Below are 18,667 nucleotides of genomic sequence, written 5' to 3' on the forward strand. Positions count from 1 at the left end.
AAATTTATTACATTATAAATTATGATCTTATCTCATACTCAGTCTCTCTCACTCTCTGAGCGCCTTGATGTCGTTGCTCTTTGTGACTTGCTTCAAATAAGGCGAGTCAGCATTAAAATATGCAATGCATTGTGGGACAGTTTTTGCTTTGCAGTTTTGGGACACTTTACCCTCTGACCTTTCGGTAAAATTGTTTTTTGTGCATACAAAATGTTATTGAAAATGTTTTTGGTTATTTCATAAATTAATTATTTAAACTATTTTTAATGATAACATTAAAAAAAGGGGAAACAATATTTAAAAAAATTAAAAACTGCAATTTTGAACTTTTTGGGGAAATGTGCACATAGTGGGAATATTATGGACAAATCATGCAAATCCCAAATTTTCCAAAACTGTCGCGCGAAATGTGCTCTCAAAATTTGTGCATTTTCCTGGTGCTTAGCTACATTGCATGGGGCACCTGACATTGACAAGGGGGTATTATCCATAAACACAGCTTCCAAAAAGCACCCTGAACATGCATAAGCATGTAACTGAAATGCACCCCTATACAAGTATCCTGAGTATGACCCATGTTATTCCTCTACCCTAAACAAGCATTGGCTTTATGTTACTCCCAAAGTCAGTACATTATCAATTTTCTTGATTCTAAATTCTGCTTTATATAATGTACAACTGGGAAAGCACTTTAATGTTATTCCTATACCCTAAACAAGCATTGGCTTTATGTTACTCCCAAAGTCAGTACATTATCAATTTTCTTGATTCTAAATTCTGCTTTATATAATGTACAACTGGGAAAGCACTTTAATGTTATTCCTATACCCTAAACAAGCATTGGCTTTATGTTACTCCCAAAGTCAGTACATTATCAATTTTCTTGATTCTAAATTCTGCTTTATATAATGTACAACTGGGAAAGCACTTTAATGTTATTCCTATACCCTAAACAAGCATTGGCTTTATGTTACTCCCAAAGTCAGTACATTATCAATTTTCTTGATTCTAAATTCTGCTTTATATAATGTACAACTGGGAAAGCACTTTAATGTTATTCCTCTACCCTAAACAAGCATTGGCTTTATGTTACTCCCAAAGTCAGTACATTATCAATTTTCTTGATTCTAAATTCTGCTTTATATAATGTACAACTGGGAAAGCACTTTAATGTTATTCCTATACCCTAAACAAGCATTGGCTTTATGTTACTCCCAAAGTCAGTACATTATCAATTTTCTTGATTCTAAATTCTGCTTTATATAATGTACAACTGGGAAAGCACTTTAATGTTATTCCTATACCCTAAACAAGCATTGGCTTTATGTTACTCCCAAAGTCAGTACATTATCAATTTTCTTGATTCTAAATTCTGCTTTATATAATGTACAACTGGGAAAGCACTTTAATGTTATTCCTATACCCTAAACAAGCATTGGCTTTATGTTACTCCCAAAGTCAGTACATTATCAATTTTCTTGATTCTAAATTCTGCTTTATATAATGTACAACTGGGAAAGCACTTTAATGTTATTCCTCTACCCTAAACAAGCATTGGCTTTATGTTACTCCCAAAGTCAGTACATTATCAATTTTCTTGATTCTAATTTCTGCTTTATATAATGTACAACTGGGAAAGCACTTTAATGTTATTCCTATACCCTAAACAAGCATTGGCTTTATGTTACTCCCAAAGTCAGTACATTATCAATTTTCTTGATTCTAAATTCTGCTTTATATAATGTACAACTGGGAAAGCACTTTAATGTTATTCCTCTACCCTAAACAAGCATTGGCTTTATGTTACTCCCAAAGTCAGTACATTATCAATTTTCTTGATTCTAAATTCTGCTTTATATAATGTACAACTGGGAAAGCACTTTAATGTTATTCCTATACCCTAAACAAGCATTGGCTTTATGTTACTCCCAAAGTCAGTACATTATCAATTTTCTTGATTCTAAATTTTGCTTTATATAATGTACAACTGGGAAAGCACTTTAATGTTATTCCTCTACCCTAAACAAGCATTGGCTTTATGTTACTCCCAAAGTCAGTACATTATCAATTTTCTTGATTCTAAATTCTGCTTTATATAATGTACAACTGGGAAAGCACTTTAATGTTATTCCTATACCTCAACAAGCATTGGCTTTATGTTACTCCCAAAGTCAGTACATTATCAATTTTCTTGATTCTAAATTCTGCTTTATATAATGTACAACTGGGAAAGCACTTTAATGTTATTCCTATACCCTAAACAAGCATTGGCTTTATGTTACTCCCAAAGTCAGTACATTATCAATTTTCTTGATTCTAAATTCTGCTTTATATAATGTACAACTGGGAAAGCACTTTAATGTTATTCCTCTACCCTAAACAAGCATTGGCTTTATGTTACTCCCAAAGTCAGTACATTATCAATTTTCTTGATTCTAAATTCTGCTTTATATAATGTACAACTGGGAAAGCACTTTAATGTTATTCCTCTACCCTAAACAAGCATTGGCTTTATGTTACTCCCAAAGTCAGTACATTATCAATTTTCTTGACTCTAAATTCTGCTTTATATAATGTACAACTGGGAAAGCACTTTAATGTTATTCCTCTACCCTAAACAAGCATTGGCTTTATGTTACTCCCAAAGTCAGTACATTATCAATTTTCTTGATTCTAAATTCTGCTTTATATAATGTACAACTGGGAAAGCACTTTAATGTTATTCCTATACCCTAAACAAGCATTGGCTTTATGTTACTCCCAAAGTCAGTACATTATCAATTTTCTTGATTCTAAATTCTGCTTTATATATGTACAACTGGGAAAGCACTTTAACTCATTTATATAAAAAAGTCAGAAACCTCATCTGATTTCATGCAACATTTTTTCAAAGGACCCTAAATACATTATTAGCAAAATACCCCTTTTTTCTCACATTTCCTTGTTTTAGATATCCAATGCATGTTCATTGTCGTACATAGTGTTTTGATTTTGCAAATGACACTTTTAATGTAAATCTGTTCACAGTTGATACCCACCGGTCAATGACCAGTGGTCCCATACATTGTATCTGATACCATTAGTCTTGTCCAAGCAACTGACTCGCTGGGTTGGTCATGTGATACTTAAAGACGGCTAGGGATTTGGTAGAATGTACATTGAGGGTTCAGAACCAGAAAGCCGTAACTCACTATGACCAGCTCTCACAAAATGAGCACAAAGGTATCTTGTCTTCAAAAATCAGTATTTTCTTCACATGATTAAGGGGTGGAGTATGAACGTTTGGACAGTATCTATTGTGGGACATTAGAGCACATCAGACATATCGAATTACATTCTGAATACTGAAGAATGTCCTTCTGATATCAAATAATTTTGATTTTTGAAATTAGCAATGTAATACACATTTTATGGCAAATGATTAAAAATTGATATTTTTGATATTTAACAGTACTCGAAGTAAACTTTATAAATCTGATGATTTATACTTAAAGTGTATGTAGGTGGAATGAAAAGGCGACGATCAATTGAAAATTTTGACCTTTCATATTGAATATATGGATTTTTTTTCCCAAAACACCAAAAATAATTAGGTCTTTTTGGGAAAAAAATCCATATCTTCAATATGAAAGCTCAAAATTTTCAATTGATCATCGGCTTTTCCTCCCAGCTACTTACACTTTAAGAATAATGTCATTAGATTTATAAAATTTACTTTGAGGACTGTTATATATCAAAAATGTGTCATAAAATTTGTCTTATATCGTGAATTTTAAAAAATGAAAATTATTTGATATAAGAAAGACATTCTTCGTAATCAGAATGCAATTCGATATGTCTGATGTGCTCTCATGTCCCACAAAAAAATACTGTCGAAACGCTCAAAACGTTCATTCCAGATCCCTTAATGGACTGTATTTTCTATAGTGCCCTGTCGACATTTGTGGTAGCATGTGATTGTGAGTTGTGGATTTCTGGCTCTCAACCCTCGATATCATATACTCTATCTTACCTGCATGTTAAAATGCGAGGAGGCCAAACTTTTTCTCATGGGAAAAGCATTGCCCTACCAAATCATTGAGATGTTATTTTGGTTCACATTAGTGTGACTAAATTTATGTAGATTTCACCAAATTTACATATGGAAGCTATCAGTTTTTTACAATCCTTGATTTTTATCACTGATGTTGATGAGATACATTCTTATCATTATTGCTTGTTTTCTTTGTGTCTTTCCAGGAGTTTTGACCATATATTTGTGATTTTATGGCTGTAAGAAAAAGGTAGGTGCACACTTTTAGAAGGAAACATCTCACACACACAAATGATGTTTTAGAATTTGAGGTCAAAACCAAAAATGAGGCAAAAACAGGCAATTTTCACAAAATTCAAAGGCTCGGCACAATTTTAAGCGTCAAAAATGTTTTGTATAGCCTGTAAGTTTTGCTCATAATTCTAATATTTTATTTTAAGTTTGGTTATAAAACATATTTTTCCAAAAATTAGAATGCATAACCTGGAACAGGGAGTACTTCTTGTGATGTGTGTAAGGTACTTGTGAATGGCATTTAAACTTCAAATTGAAGAGTATGGACCTGCCTTTCTTTCCATGCTCACTTGAAAAAAGAAGGAAAACAGTACCAGGAAAGTGTCTGCTTGTAATTGCATAGAGTAAGTAATTGAAAATGGATTTGGTGTTTTGTTAGTCATACCCATAGGTATTGGGCCTGGCTTATTTAGCACAGTCTTTGGCATATTAACTGGGACATGCAGAGAATTGTTGTGACAACCTAACTTTTGACACACTTACCACTTTTTCATGTTAAAGTAACAGGTCTTAGAACATATACAGTAATGGGGGAACTAATTAGGTTAAGTGCATATATTTTGTATTGAATACATAATGTTTAAAAGCAAACAAAACATGATGCCAACAGTAAATAGTAAACAGTAAATAGCTCTTTCATCAGCTGTAGATAGCTTTACGTCATCAACACTAAAATCAGCAGTAAATAACACTACTTCATCAATACCAATATCAGCAGAAAGCTGCACCAATATCAACAGTATGTAGCTACTTGAATAACACTGATATCAGCAGTAGATAGCTACTTCATCTATACCAATATCAGAAGTGGGCGGCTGCTTTATCAATACCAATATCAGCAGTAGATAGCTACTTCATCAATACCAATATCAGCAGTTGATAACTCTACTTCATCAATACCAATATCAGCAGTAGATAGCTCTACTTCATCAATACAAATATCAGAAGTATATAGCTACTTAAATAACACTGATATCAGGATTACGTAGCTACTTCATCAGCAGGGTTTACTTTAATGCACAAAACATGCGTATTTACGTGTTCAAGCACTTTTCTGACTCCTTCAAATCCATAGTCCCCAAGTCCAATGCGTACAAAACAAGATTTGAATAGAGAAACACCCGATATTGTGCATTTATTCTCGGCTTTTGGCATTTAGGACCTACTCCCGATATATAGGGCCCATCACATTTTGTCAGCATCTATCCATGTATGTTTTAGTGATTGCGAGTCTCTAAAGTTGCATAGTGTCAGTTTGAAATCTTGCAAATTGGGTTCGGGTCCTTTTTTTCTGTTTAAATGATGCACCAAATATGTCTTCAATTGGACTTTAATTTTGCAAAATTTTCCCTCTCAGGGGGGAACATCTCCCCCAGACACCCCCATGCGTAGTGGATAAACAAGTGACCATTTTCGCTTCTGCTTTCGACATTTGCCAATTTAGGCCCTATGTTTAACACAATTTATAGGTCCAATGGGGAAAACGTGACAACGAAAGGCTTTATGGACCGTCATTTCACAATTTTCGGCTTTTCAACTGTTCAAACTTAAATTTTACACAGTAATAGTGCCAAAATGGTCCACCAAATTGCTTCAATTAGGTCTTTTGACAACTTGCTGTCCACGAAAGACTCCATGGACTGCTCATTTCACGTCGTCAATTGTTCGGATTTTTAAACAAAAATTTTACACATTAATAAGTGCCAAAATGATCCACCAAATTGCTTCAATTAGGTCTTCATTTTGCAAAAGTTTCTTACTTCTCAGGGGGCATTTTTAAATATTATTATTTTCTTCTAAAATTGCCCCACCCTTTTGTGACTGCTCTAGATCAGCCACTGCTCCAAACAGATTTCTTTTTGACTCTGGGGGGGGGGGGGTGAAAAAAATGTCTTGACGTATAGCACCTTATAGCACCAGCACCTTTTGGAAAAAGAATAAGTTTATGATACAAAAAATTTTGCCATTTTGAAGCTAAACTGTTGAAATATGGTGCAAAAGTGAAATAAATTCGCGCGAAGCGCGCAAATTTGTTCACTTTTGGGGCTAAAATGGCCAAATATAAGGTTAACTTGGTCAGAAACCCACATACAGGCGTCAACATTGGGGGATGATTGTATGGACCATCCCCCTGGCAAAATATTGGGGGAGATTCCCCCACCCCCTCCGGATCTACGCCTATGGCTCCAAAAACACACATATTGTTAAAAATGTCTTCAAAAATAATATTATAAAAATACCCCTTGGGCAATGTTTTTGACTCCTTCAGAGGAAAAATTCACAATTGAAAGGGTCAAAAAAAATTGAAAATACCCCTTCAGCAAAATGCTTAAAGAAAACCCTGTTCATCAGTACCAATATCAACAGTATATAGCTACTTAAGTAACACAGATATCAGCAGTAGATAGCTACTTCATCAATACCAATATCAGCAGTAGATAGCTACCTCATCAATACCAATATCAGTAGTAGACAGCTACATCATCAATACCAATATCAGCAGTAGATAGCTGTTTCATGAATACCAATATCAGCAGTAGATAGCTACTTCATCAATACCAATATCAGCAGTAGATAGATCTGCTTCATCAATACCAATATCAGCTGTAGATATCTCTACTTCATCAATACCAATATCAGCAGTAGATAGCTGTTTCATGAATACCAATATCAGCAGTAGATAGCTACTTCATCAATACCAATATCAGCAGTAGATAGCTCTACTTCATCAATACCAATATCTGCAGTAGATATCTACTTCCTCCATCCCAATATCAGCAGTAGATAGCTACTTAATCAATACCAATATCAGCAGTAGAAACAAAAGAAAGCTCTACTTCATCAATACCAATATCAGGAGTAGATAGCTACTTCATCAATACCAATATCAGCAGTAGATAGCTACTTCATCAATACCAATATCAGCAGTAGATAGCTACTTCATCAATACCAATATCAGCAGTAGAAACAAAAGAAAGCTCTACTTCATCAATACCAATATCAGGAGTAGATAGCTACTTCATCAATACCAGTAGTAGACAGCTGCTTCATCAATACCAATAACAGCAGTAGATTGTTACTTCATCAACACCAATATCAGCAGTAGATAGCTATTTATTATCAACACGATATCAGTAGCATACAGCTACTTTATCAACACACTTCTTATTTTGCTAGTTTCATTATCATTTTACCTGCCTCCTTACATTTCTAGTCTACAGCTATAGTTTGCTGTCAAATTTCAAAATGAATCATTAATTTATGATACTAAAACTGGTATTACCTGGCTGACATGACACCTGAGACAGATTATAATATATTGATAATTGATATTTTATTTATTAGTTCATAATCTAGCTGAGAGAGTAAGACTCTAATTTTATAACCAGTGTTCTTACTTGCTGCATTTCAAATCATGTCTGCCATGCTTGTCACAGTTTTCAGAAAATGGGAATTGTAATGTCATGGTTCTGTTTCACAAGAGAGCTTGGATTTCACTTTTGATTGTTATTATTAGGCTATTCCTGTTGAAATACATACACCCTGTATGGAAGACATGATCCACATATGGAGTGTGAATTTCAAATGGGGTTACCTGAATGAGTGACTCCGTTTGAAAATTTGCAGTATCGCCATGGAAGTAACATGGTACGACACATTTGTTTTCATGAATTAAAAGCCTGAACTGACCACCTCGCACCTACCTACCTGAGATAGGAAGTTCCCGTCAGTATTACCCAATGAATTTTAAAGCTCTATAGCCACATAATCTATAGCCTGCAGCGAATGTGCTTTAGTATGGTAAACCTAATGCAGTAGGTTAATATGGTAGGGACTGGGAAAATGCACGGTTAAAAAAAAAAAAAAACACAAGTGTCAAATGTTGTAGGAAAGAATGTTGAAGGAGGTAATGATAGGAAAATGCACACATTGACTCATCCAAAAACACAGTTTTAAATTTTGAAGGAGGTTATAGTAGGTGCTGAAGAAATGATGCTTGGATGAGCCACAAAAATTTCATGTGAGTGTTATTTCTACTTGTTTGTGTGAATCAGTTAAAATCTTAATACTAATCACGCTGTGTCCGTCCGTCCGTCCCTCTGTCCGCGCTGGCTATCGCATTCAAGCGCGGTTCGCGTTCACGCTGTGCACTATCGCGATGCTCACGGTGCGCTATCGCAGAAGTATCAGCGGGAGTGTGCGCTTGGAGTACAGTGCGCGTATCGGAAAAGCATTACAGTGTGACTAACAGAGCTTAACAGGTGCATCTCATCGGACCAATAATTATAGGCCTTATTTTCAACACATATTTCAATACCGAACACGTGCACACACCAAACACGTGCATATAGGCCTATTTCAGCAGAACATGACTATTTCCGGAATCCTCCAGAATGGTTAACATAAAAATTATCCGTTGTGGTAAGGCCTATAACCGTTTTTTGCGTTCATGTTTCTCGCGATTGATTTCATTACTTTAGTAACGGCCTATATCCACGTCCAGATACTACTTTCGGTTTCTCTAAATGTGGTAACAGGGTAGGGCTTGGAAGAGGCGAATGATGGGTTTCCAGATTATCGGTAGGCCTACCCAACTACCGAAATAAGCATCACACCTATAAAACAAACAGAGTTGATTAAGTTGTGTCAAGTTGGGTCTTGATCATTGAGAGACGCATTTCATAGTAGTTTAAAAAGTCAGGGCAGGTATATGGGTAACGGGTTTGGGTAATTAGAAATAGGCCTATTACGAGAAGCGCCCAACCCGAGAACCGCGAAATCTATACACTAATATTAGGTTATGGTAAGGAGTGGGAAAATGCATAATCTTCTATGAACCCTTTTCAAGTGCACATGTCTGTAAAATTTGAACTCGTGAACTAATAAGTAACATCATGAAATTGACAATCAGAAAAGTAAAGAAAAAATATCCTATCTTTGGCAAAAAGCACAATCAAAGCCAAAAAGCGTTATTGTGCATTCTGGCAGTCATGGGGATATGCTTTATAGCAAGATATTTTCAAGATATTAATTTTGTGTGATTTCAACAATTCTGAATAGTTTCTGCATTATGTCTTTTATTCACAGGTTCAAACAGTTACACATTAAGGCTTATGTATCAAAATATTTCACAGGCTTTTAACCATGTTAAAGGAGGATTTCGTGATCCTAGCATCCTCTTTTTATGACATTTTTCAGTAGATATCCACGAAAAAAGCTTATTTCCAAAATTTCAGTTGATTCCGATTTTGCGTTTGCGAGTTATGCATGATTATGTGTATTACACTGCTCCATAGACAATGTGTTGTAATTTCGTTCTGGTGCACCAGAACGAAATTCAAATTTGGCGATATTTTTGCTAAACGAATTAATCTGCAAGAAATATTTGGTACATAAACATTATGTAGCCAGAGGTATCCAGTGGTGTAAAAATCTCAACTTTTTTTTGAAAAGTGGGGGATGAGGTTGTGGATCACGAAATGCCCCTTTAAGATGCTGTGTGTTGATTTTAATTTTGTATGACTTGATCCACTGTAGTCTCTAACCAGACGATCATACACACAGCTGCTGGGATCCCAGAGAGCAACATGCGGTAGAGCCTAACTTTTGTACCTGAGTATGTGCATGCGAGTCTAAGGGCAGGCTGCTGGGATTCTCCAGAAAAGCAGGTTTTTCACTGGCTGTCGGGGGTATTCCCTGTGGTAGAAATAGTACCGGTAGTCTTTCATCACATCTTCGAATTTTCTCAATACGTCACTTTGTTCCATTCATACGGTTCTATCAATTCTATCAATTTCATCACCGAATGTCACCCAGTTTTAAGCACTAAAATATTCGTCGTAGATATAAAATCAGCTAAAATCTGTGTAATTTAAATCTCCATTAGAAATGTTGTTACAAAAAATCTTAATTTTCCTCACTTTTGAGGGTAGATGTAGAGTGATTGTCGAACGCATATAAAAACAGCCGAAATTACTGAATACAGCGAGCCACAGGGCAAGCAGAGATTTTTACCCCGGACCTTTACACGATTGCTCAAAGGAGATTTTAAGTTATAAGAGGTGTAATTTTCAGGGTTTTATTACTTTTCATAAAACATCGCAATTAAAATAATGCAATAAGAAATTCTTTCTTGTTGAATGTTGATATAAATTCAGGCCTATTCCTATATAAATAGACATCATTCATGAGTTGAAAACTGGTGTTGAATGATTGACAGCTCTCGTGCGGGCAATCCCAGAAATTGATGAGGGAGGGGACGAGAGTCAAGAAAAAAAAAAATGATTGTATGTGGTCTTAGATCATAGTTCTTCTAAAAAAATACCCAAAAATCTGAAATATAACTTGTAGGCCTATGTTTTCCAAAAGAAAAAACCAATTCTACATTCCATGGTATGGTATCACAAGTGGTGCATCAGTAAGTGTGTGTGACGTGCCTGGACACCACCTGTAGTCATACGCTCGCAGAAAATATTCCAAACAGCAGTTCACGTTCCCAGAAAGGAAATTATTTTTAGCTGCCCTGGAGTCAGCATTAAAATATGCAATGCATTGTGGGACAGTTTTTGCAGTTTTGGGACACTTTACCCTCTGACCTTTCGGTAAAATTGTTTTTTGTGCACACAAAATGTTATTGAAAATGTTTTTGGTTATTTCATAAATTAATAATTTAAACTATTTTTAATGATAACATTAAAAAAAAAAGGAGAAACAATATTTTTAAAAATTAAAAACTGAAATTTTGAACTTTTTGGGGAAATGTGCACATAGTGTGAATATTATGGACAAATCATGCAAATCCCGAATTTTCCAAAACTGTCGCGCGAAATGTGCTCTCAAAATTCCCGGTGCTTAGCTACATTGCATGGGGCACCTGACATTGACAAGGGGGTATTATCCATAAACACAGCTTCGAAAAAGCACCCTGAACATGCATAAGCGTGTAACTGAAAATGCACCCCTATACAAGTATCCTGAGTATGACCCATGTTATTCCTATACCCTAAACAAGCATTGGCTTTATGTTACTCCCAAAGTCAGTACATTATCAATTTTCTTGACTTATTGTTTATATAATGTACAACTGGGAAAGCACTTTAACTCATTTATATAAAAAAAGTCAGAAACTTCATCTGATTTCATGCAATATTTTTTCAAAGGACCCTAAATACATTATTAGCAAAATACCCCTTTTTTCTCAAATTTCCTTGTTTTAGATATCCAATGCATGTTCATTGTCATACATAGTGTTTTGATTTTGCAAATGACACTTTTAATGTAAATCTGTTCACAGTTGATACCTACCGGTCAATGACCAGTGGTCCCATGACTGTGGTTATACATTGTATCTGATACCATCAGACTTGTTCAAGCAACTGACTCGCTGGATTGGTCATGTGATACTTAAAGACGGCTAGGGATTTGGTAGAATGTATATGGAGGGTTCAGAACCAGAAAGCCGTATCTCACTATGACCATCTCTCACAAAATGAGCACAAAGGTGGCTCCTTGCTTTGGTCTTCTCCACATGATTAATATATCTTCTATAGTGCCCTGGCGACTTTATGCTCATTTTGTGGGAGCAGGTGATTGTGAGTTGTGGATTTCTGGCTCTCAACCCTCTATATCATATACTCTATTTTACCTGCATGTTAACATGCGAGAAGCCAAACTTTTTCTCATGGGAAAAGCATTGCCCTGCCAAATCATTGAGATGTTATTTTGGTTCACATTAGTGTGACTAAATTTAAGTAGATTTCACCAAATTTACATACAGAAGCTATCGGTGTGAGTTTTCTCTCCGCTTTTTTGACAATCCTTGGTTTTTATCACTGATGTTGATGAGATACATTCTTATCATTATTGCTTGTTTTCTTTCTCTCTTTCCAGGATTTGTGACCATATATTTGTGATTTTATGGCTGTAAGAAAAAGGTAAGTGCACACTTTTAGAAGGAAACATCTCACACACACAAAATGATGTTTTAGAATTTGAGGTCAAAACCAAAAATGAGGCAAAAACAGGCAATTTTCACAAAATTCAAAGGCTCGGCACAATTCTAAGCATCAAAAATGTTTTTTATAGCCTATAAGTTTTGCTCATAATTCTAATATTTTATTTTAAGTTTGGTTATAAAACATATTTTTCTATAAATTAGAATGCATAACCTGGAACAGGGAGTACTTCTTGTGATGTGTGTGTGGTACTTGTGAATAGCATTTGAAGAGTACGGACCTGCCTTTCTTTTCATGCTCACTTGAAAAAAGAAGGAAAACAATACCAGGAAAGGTGTCTGCTGGTAATTGCATAGAGTAAGTAATTGAAAATGGATTTGTTGTTTTGTTAGTCATACCCATAGGTATTGGGCCTGGCTTATTTAGCACAGTCTTTGGCATATTAACTGGGACATGCAGAGAATTGTTGTGACAACCTAAATTTTGACACACGTGCTACTTTTTTTCATTTGCCTTTATTTTCATGTTAAATAATAGGTCTTAGAACATATATGTGACACGATCAAGGGAAATGAGTCGGATGTTGCTAATATTGATTTTGAGATATTGGCAAAGAAAGTGCTAAAATTCTTTTGTTTTATATTGTTTTCAGCAATTGATAAATTGATGTAACTTCACAAACAAAAGTCATATCAACATGGGGTTTTCAGTTTCTGAAAGCTCTAAATGTCCCTTTTAGAAACATGTGTAAAACTCATTTTCGACCAGGGCCGACATGTAACTCATTCCCCTTGCTCATGTCACATACAGTAATGGGGGAACTAATTAGGTTAAGTACATATATTTTGTATTGAATACATATGTTTAAAAGCAAACAAAACATGATGCCAACAGTAAATAGCTCTTTCATCAACACCAATATCAGCAGCAGATAGCTCTACTTCATCAACACTAAAATCAGCAGTAGATAGCGCTACTTCATCAATACCAATAGCAGCAGAAAGCAGCACCAATATCAACAGTATGTAGCTACTTGAATAACACTGATATCAGCAGTAGATAGCTACTTCATCAATACCAATATCAGCAGTTGATAACTGTCATAATTGGAGTTGATCCCTTAAAATAAAAGTGGATTGTTTTCTGGGTATTTCACCTTAATGTCATGATCCCTTAAATCTAGTTACAGGTATGTGCACTGAAGCTTGTAATCTAGATGTGGTGTGTGTATTGTATGTAGTGGTCAGACCTGGATCCTAGGTCAGCCCATTTCTTTTGTGGACAATTCTTGAGGTATTGTCAATATTCAGATTTTTTGTGTGTCATGTAAATTAGTTTCTGGCTTGGTGGATGCATGTTCACAGAAAATCTGGGCATTCAATTTTAACATCCGATTGAGATAAGATCTGCTGCCCATTTCACTGAGGAAGTGAAATGTTGTTTTATTCAGCATGATGGATATTTCTCTATACTAACATCGTATGGCTAAAAAGGCTTTACCAGTTTGCGATGCTTCATACAGAAAGATATACCAGGTCTTATGGAAGCTAGAATCAGCAATAGAAGCTAATTTGTGCCTTGTGTTTGAGTCGGGTTTGGCGAAGTTTAAAATGGTCGTCGTGGTTGAAGCTGACACTTTAACTTTTCCAACTTTGTGAGAACCATGCTGGTTTAAGACATTGTTCGTCCGTACATGGGTGTGTATACTCTACTCTTGGACTTGGACGTTGGGAACTGTTGTTTTAAATCGACATTCTGCATTCCATGTAATTAACTGTTGGTTGAACTAGGCGTGGCTACGTGTGTGGTATCATTGAGAATGGATTCAACGCACTGTATAACTGCCAACGTTGTGATGGAACTCTAGTCATGTAACGACGTTTAAAACGTATCCTTTCCAAGTGCACTTGGTATATTTTTTTATCGCAAGCGATTGATTAAATTGAGTATACTCATTATTTAGTTTCATCTAACTGACTAGTCATAATATATTTAACCATTATTGCCTTTGTGATATTTATTTATTTTTCATGCGTATAAGAGAACTTTTTTTTGAAGTATTTATTATAATCTTTTTGTTGCGTGACATTATTCCGTCTCTTTGTTGTTCACATTATTGCTGCGTGGCTTTGCTTAGCGTCGGTTGGGAATTTCAGTCCAATCCTGACATTTGTGGGGGCTCGGCCGGGAAATATAAAAACAAAGCGAATAGCAAAAGTTACCAGTGATTTTGTGAACAAGATTGATGACTATTTTGTCCGTATTTTTGCGCATTGTTGGAAGAGTGTTTGGTTGTGTCAAATTAGTGTCAGTAAGGTATTCAAGTTCAATAGGCTCATTTGCAATTCTGCTTCTATATACGATTTGTGCATTGAATTTCTGGTTGCGCTCTATTGCATTCATTGTTCCCAATCATGGATACTGATAAATTAACTTTGTCAGGAGAAAAGATGGGTTATACAGGGGAGGACCTAAAACAATTTCTCAAGACGCAGCGTGACCTTGCACGAGATGAACGGGCAGCACAGAGCGAATATGAGAAAGAGGCACTTGTATTGCAATTAAGAATTGAGGAACTAAGGAAAGAAAATGCAGCTAAGGGCATTAAAACAGAACATGCATCTGCAGGCAAAAATTCCCAAATTACCAGAATTCCGTGAGGATAAGGATGACATTGATGCTTACTTACAAAGATTTGAAAGGTACGCGGAATCAAATAAATGGGAAAGGGATGACTGGGCTTTAAATCTTAGTGCATTGTTATATGGGAAGGGTTTAGATACTTATGCTAGGCTTGCACCAACTGATACTTATGATGTTCTAAAATCTCAATTACTCAAAGCGTATCAAATGACCGAAGATGGATTTAGAAGTAAGTTCCGCTCAGCTAAACCCGAACAAACAGAAAGTGCTCCACAGTTCGCGACAAGATTGGAGAACTATCTGATTAGGTGGGTAGAACTGGCTGCTGTAACCAAGAATTTTGCTGGGTTATCGGACTTGTTAATACGTGAGCAATTTGTCGCTGGCTGTAACAAAGACATGGCGTTGTTCTTAAAAGAAAGGAAACCTAAAAATGTTGCCGAAATGACTCAATTGGCTGAACAGTACATAGAGGCGAGAGGTGGATGGAATGCTTCCTTTGGAGGTAAGTTACCACATCAAAGAGGTCAACAATCCTCGGGTAAGAAGACTAACACTACCCCTCCCACTCATGGTACTAATCCAAAGCAGAGTACGAATACTGGAGCTAACCAACGTAGGTGTTTTATTTGTGACAAAGTAGGACACATAGCTAAAGACTGTTATCGCCGCACTAGACCTACTTTGAAAGCTGCTAGTTTACAAGGAAGTGCATCACATGGACACAAATCAGGTAAACAAGGTAAGAGGTTAAATCAGACTGATACTTCATCTTCTCTTTGCACTGCATGTAGTTGCGAGTCTTGTGGACAGAACAGAGTGCAGACTGCATCTGCTTGTTTGCTGGTCTCAAATGAAATGTATGGTGAAGGTGTGAAATCAGACGATGCGTATGTAAGGATGTCTTGTGGTCATAAACTTCCTCTAGCGAGTGCTGCGTGTAGTGATAATTTAGTAGAGGATATGCCGGTTGTTCAAGGTTTTCTTGGTAGTAAGGAGGTTCAGGTGATGAGAGATTCTGGGTGTGACGCGGTAGCTGTAAGGAAGAGACTTGTGCCAGAAGAGAAATTTACTGGAGTATATGACAAATGTCGTCTTATTGATGGTACGGTGAGAACTTTTCCTGTTGCATGTCTGGATGTTGATACACCATATTTCACTGGTCATGTTCATGCTCTGGTGATGAATGATCCTGTATATGACTTGATTTTGGGTAATAATCTTCGTGGGGTACGTGAACCTAAGGATCCTGATCCTGATTGGAAACCATGTTGTCAGTCAAGTGTAAACACAGATGTCGAGGGCCATGGTGAAGTTAGTAATGTGATGAACGCTGTACAAACTCGTAGTCAAAAGGTGGCAAGTGAGAAACTCAAGAAAGCTCTTAAGGTACCAAAGGTAGTTACTGAGATTATTTCTGCTGATGAGTTGCAAAAGGCTCAGGCTGATGATTCAAGTTTGAATAAGATTCGCGAGTTAGCAGAATCGGGTGAAGTAAAGGTGAGTCGTTGTGGTGGTACATCAAAGTTTGTGTGTAAGGATGGTATTTTGTTCCGTGAATTTCAGTCTCCATCTGTCAACTTTGGTGAAAGTCTCAACCAAGTTGTTGTTCCTCAACCATTTCAGTATGCAAGTTATGAAGTTGGCTCATGAAATGCTCTTAGGAGGACATGCTGGTGTGAATAAAACCACTCTCAAGGTCTTGAAACATTTCTTTTGGCCTGGTGCACAAGCAGACATTGGTAGATTGTGTAGATCATGTGATATCTGTCAGCGAACATTTCCCAAAGGTAGAGTAACAAAGGTTCCTCTTGGTAGTATGCCGATCATCGATGTTCCCTTCAGTCGTATAGCGATGGATCTTGTTGGTCCTATTTTTCCGTCTACAGAGCGAGGTCATCGTTTTATCTTACAGTAGTGGATTACGCTACTCGGTTTCCTGAGGCAGTTCCGCTTCAGTAACATAGATTCGATATCAGTAGCAGAGGCACTGCTGGATATTTATTCCAGAGTTGGTTTTCCCGTGAGGTACTTAGTGATCAAGGTAGGCAATTCACGTCTGAAGTGATGGCTGAAGTCAATAGATTGTTATCTATCCGTCAGTTAACCACAACTGCTTGGCATCCGATGACAAATGGGATGTGTGAAAGGTTCAATGGTGTGTTGAAAGCTTCTTTGAGAAAGATGTGCGAAGAACGTCCTCGTGATTGGGATAGGTATATCAATGCATTACTTTTTGCGTACAGAGAAACCCCTCATGCTAGTACTGGGTTTTCTCCGTTTGATCTTTGTACGGTCGATCTGTGAGAGGTCCTCTTGGTATGTTAAAGGAGTTCTGGACAGGTCAGATAGAAGAACCAGAAACCAAGACCACATTTGAGTATGTTCTGGATCTGCAGGATAGGTTGCAGAAAACATGTGATCTTGCTAGGGAAGAGATGAAGAAGTCTCAAGGTAAGTACAAGATGTACTATGACAGAAAGGCTAAGGCTCGGAAATTTGATGTCGGAGATGAGGTATTGTTGTTGCTCCTACAGACCATAACAAACTTCTATTACATTGGAAGGGTCCATTTCCTGTGGTAGGTAAAGTAGGTAGTATGGATTACAAGGTGGATTTCGGTACCAAGGTGAAGACATTTCATGCAAATTTACTGAAGAAGTATTTTCAGAGAGATACTGATCAACCATCCAAGGTAGTGGCTGGTCTTTTACAGATTGCGTGTAGTGCCATCATTGAAAGTGAAGTACAAGAAGAGTCAGAAATGTCAGAGGAAGATGATGTGTCTTTGACAAATGAAGATCTTCTACAGATTCCATCTTTTCAGGCTGAAGAAACCATAGCTGATGTACATATCAACCAAGACTTGACAGAAGAGCAGAGTTTGGAAGGGAAGAGATTGCTAGGTAACTATAGTAGCGTACTAACCGACAAACCAGGGTTTACGCATCTAGGTTCGCATGATATCAAACTTACGGATAGTACACCGGTTCGTACGAAGCCATATCCTATTCCATATGCCTTACGAGACTCGGTGAAGGAGGAAATCAAAACAATGTTGGAGTTGGATGTGATCGAACCATCAACTAGTCCATATGCATCGCCACTGGTTGTCGTCAAGAAAGCAGATGGTAAGAATCGAATATGTTGTGACACTCGCAAAATTAATGCGATTACAGAATTTGACGCAGAGGGGATTCCTTCTCCTCAAGAAATCTTTGATCAACTGGGAGATGCACAGTATTTCTCAAAGTTAGACCTCAGTAAGGGTTATTGACAAGTTCCACTGACTGAGAATGCCAAACCGCTTACTGCGTTCCTTGCTTTTGATCAGTTGTATCAATACCGGAGAATGCCGTTCGGGCTCGTCAACGCTCCTGCGACATTTTCTAGGATTATGAGGAAGCTGTTGAACAATCTTGACAAAGTAGTAAACTACATAGATGACATATTAGTGTATACAGTCACTTGGGAAGAACACTTGGAGAAATTGAATGAACTTATGAAGAGGCTTAGAGATGCGAACTTGACTGCTAAACCTTCAAAGTGCTATATCGGCTTTGAACGTGTCGAATTCCTAGGTCATACTGTTGAGAAGGGATGTCGTCATCCAAATCTAGATAAGTTGGAGGTCATACAGAAGGCTCCACGTCCTGTGACCAAAACACAGCTGAAGCCATAGCGGTACCATTGACAGACAAGACGAAAGCTGGTGAACCAACAAAAATCAACTGGGAGAGAA

At 36.8% G+C, this 18,667-nt stretch overlaps 1 protein-coding gene across 1 annotated transcript in view; it reads left to right on the forward strand.

Annotated features, from left to right (window-relative positions):
* LOC140164266 (uncharacterized) overlaps positions 1–18,667 on the forward strand; it is an 85,479-nt gene that overhangs the window by 57,163 nt on the left and 9,649 nt on the right. Inside the window, 1 exon segment of the mRNA XM_072187534.1 lies at positions 12,218–12,261. The gene's annotated coding sequence lies outside the window, so the exon portion shown is untranslated.

This window comes from Amphiura filiformis, chromosome 11, assembly GCF_039555335.1.
Source record: "Amphiura filiformis chromosome 11, Afil_fr2py, whole genome shotgun sequence".
Lineage (NCBI taxonomy): Eukaryota > Metazoa > Echinodermata > Ophiuroidea > Amphilepidida > Amphiuridae > Amphiura > Amphiura filiformis.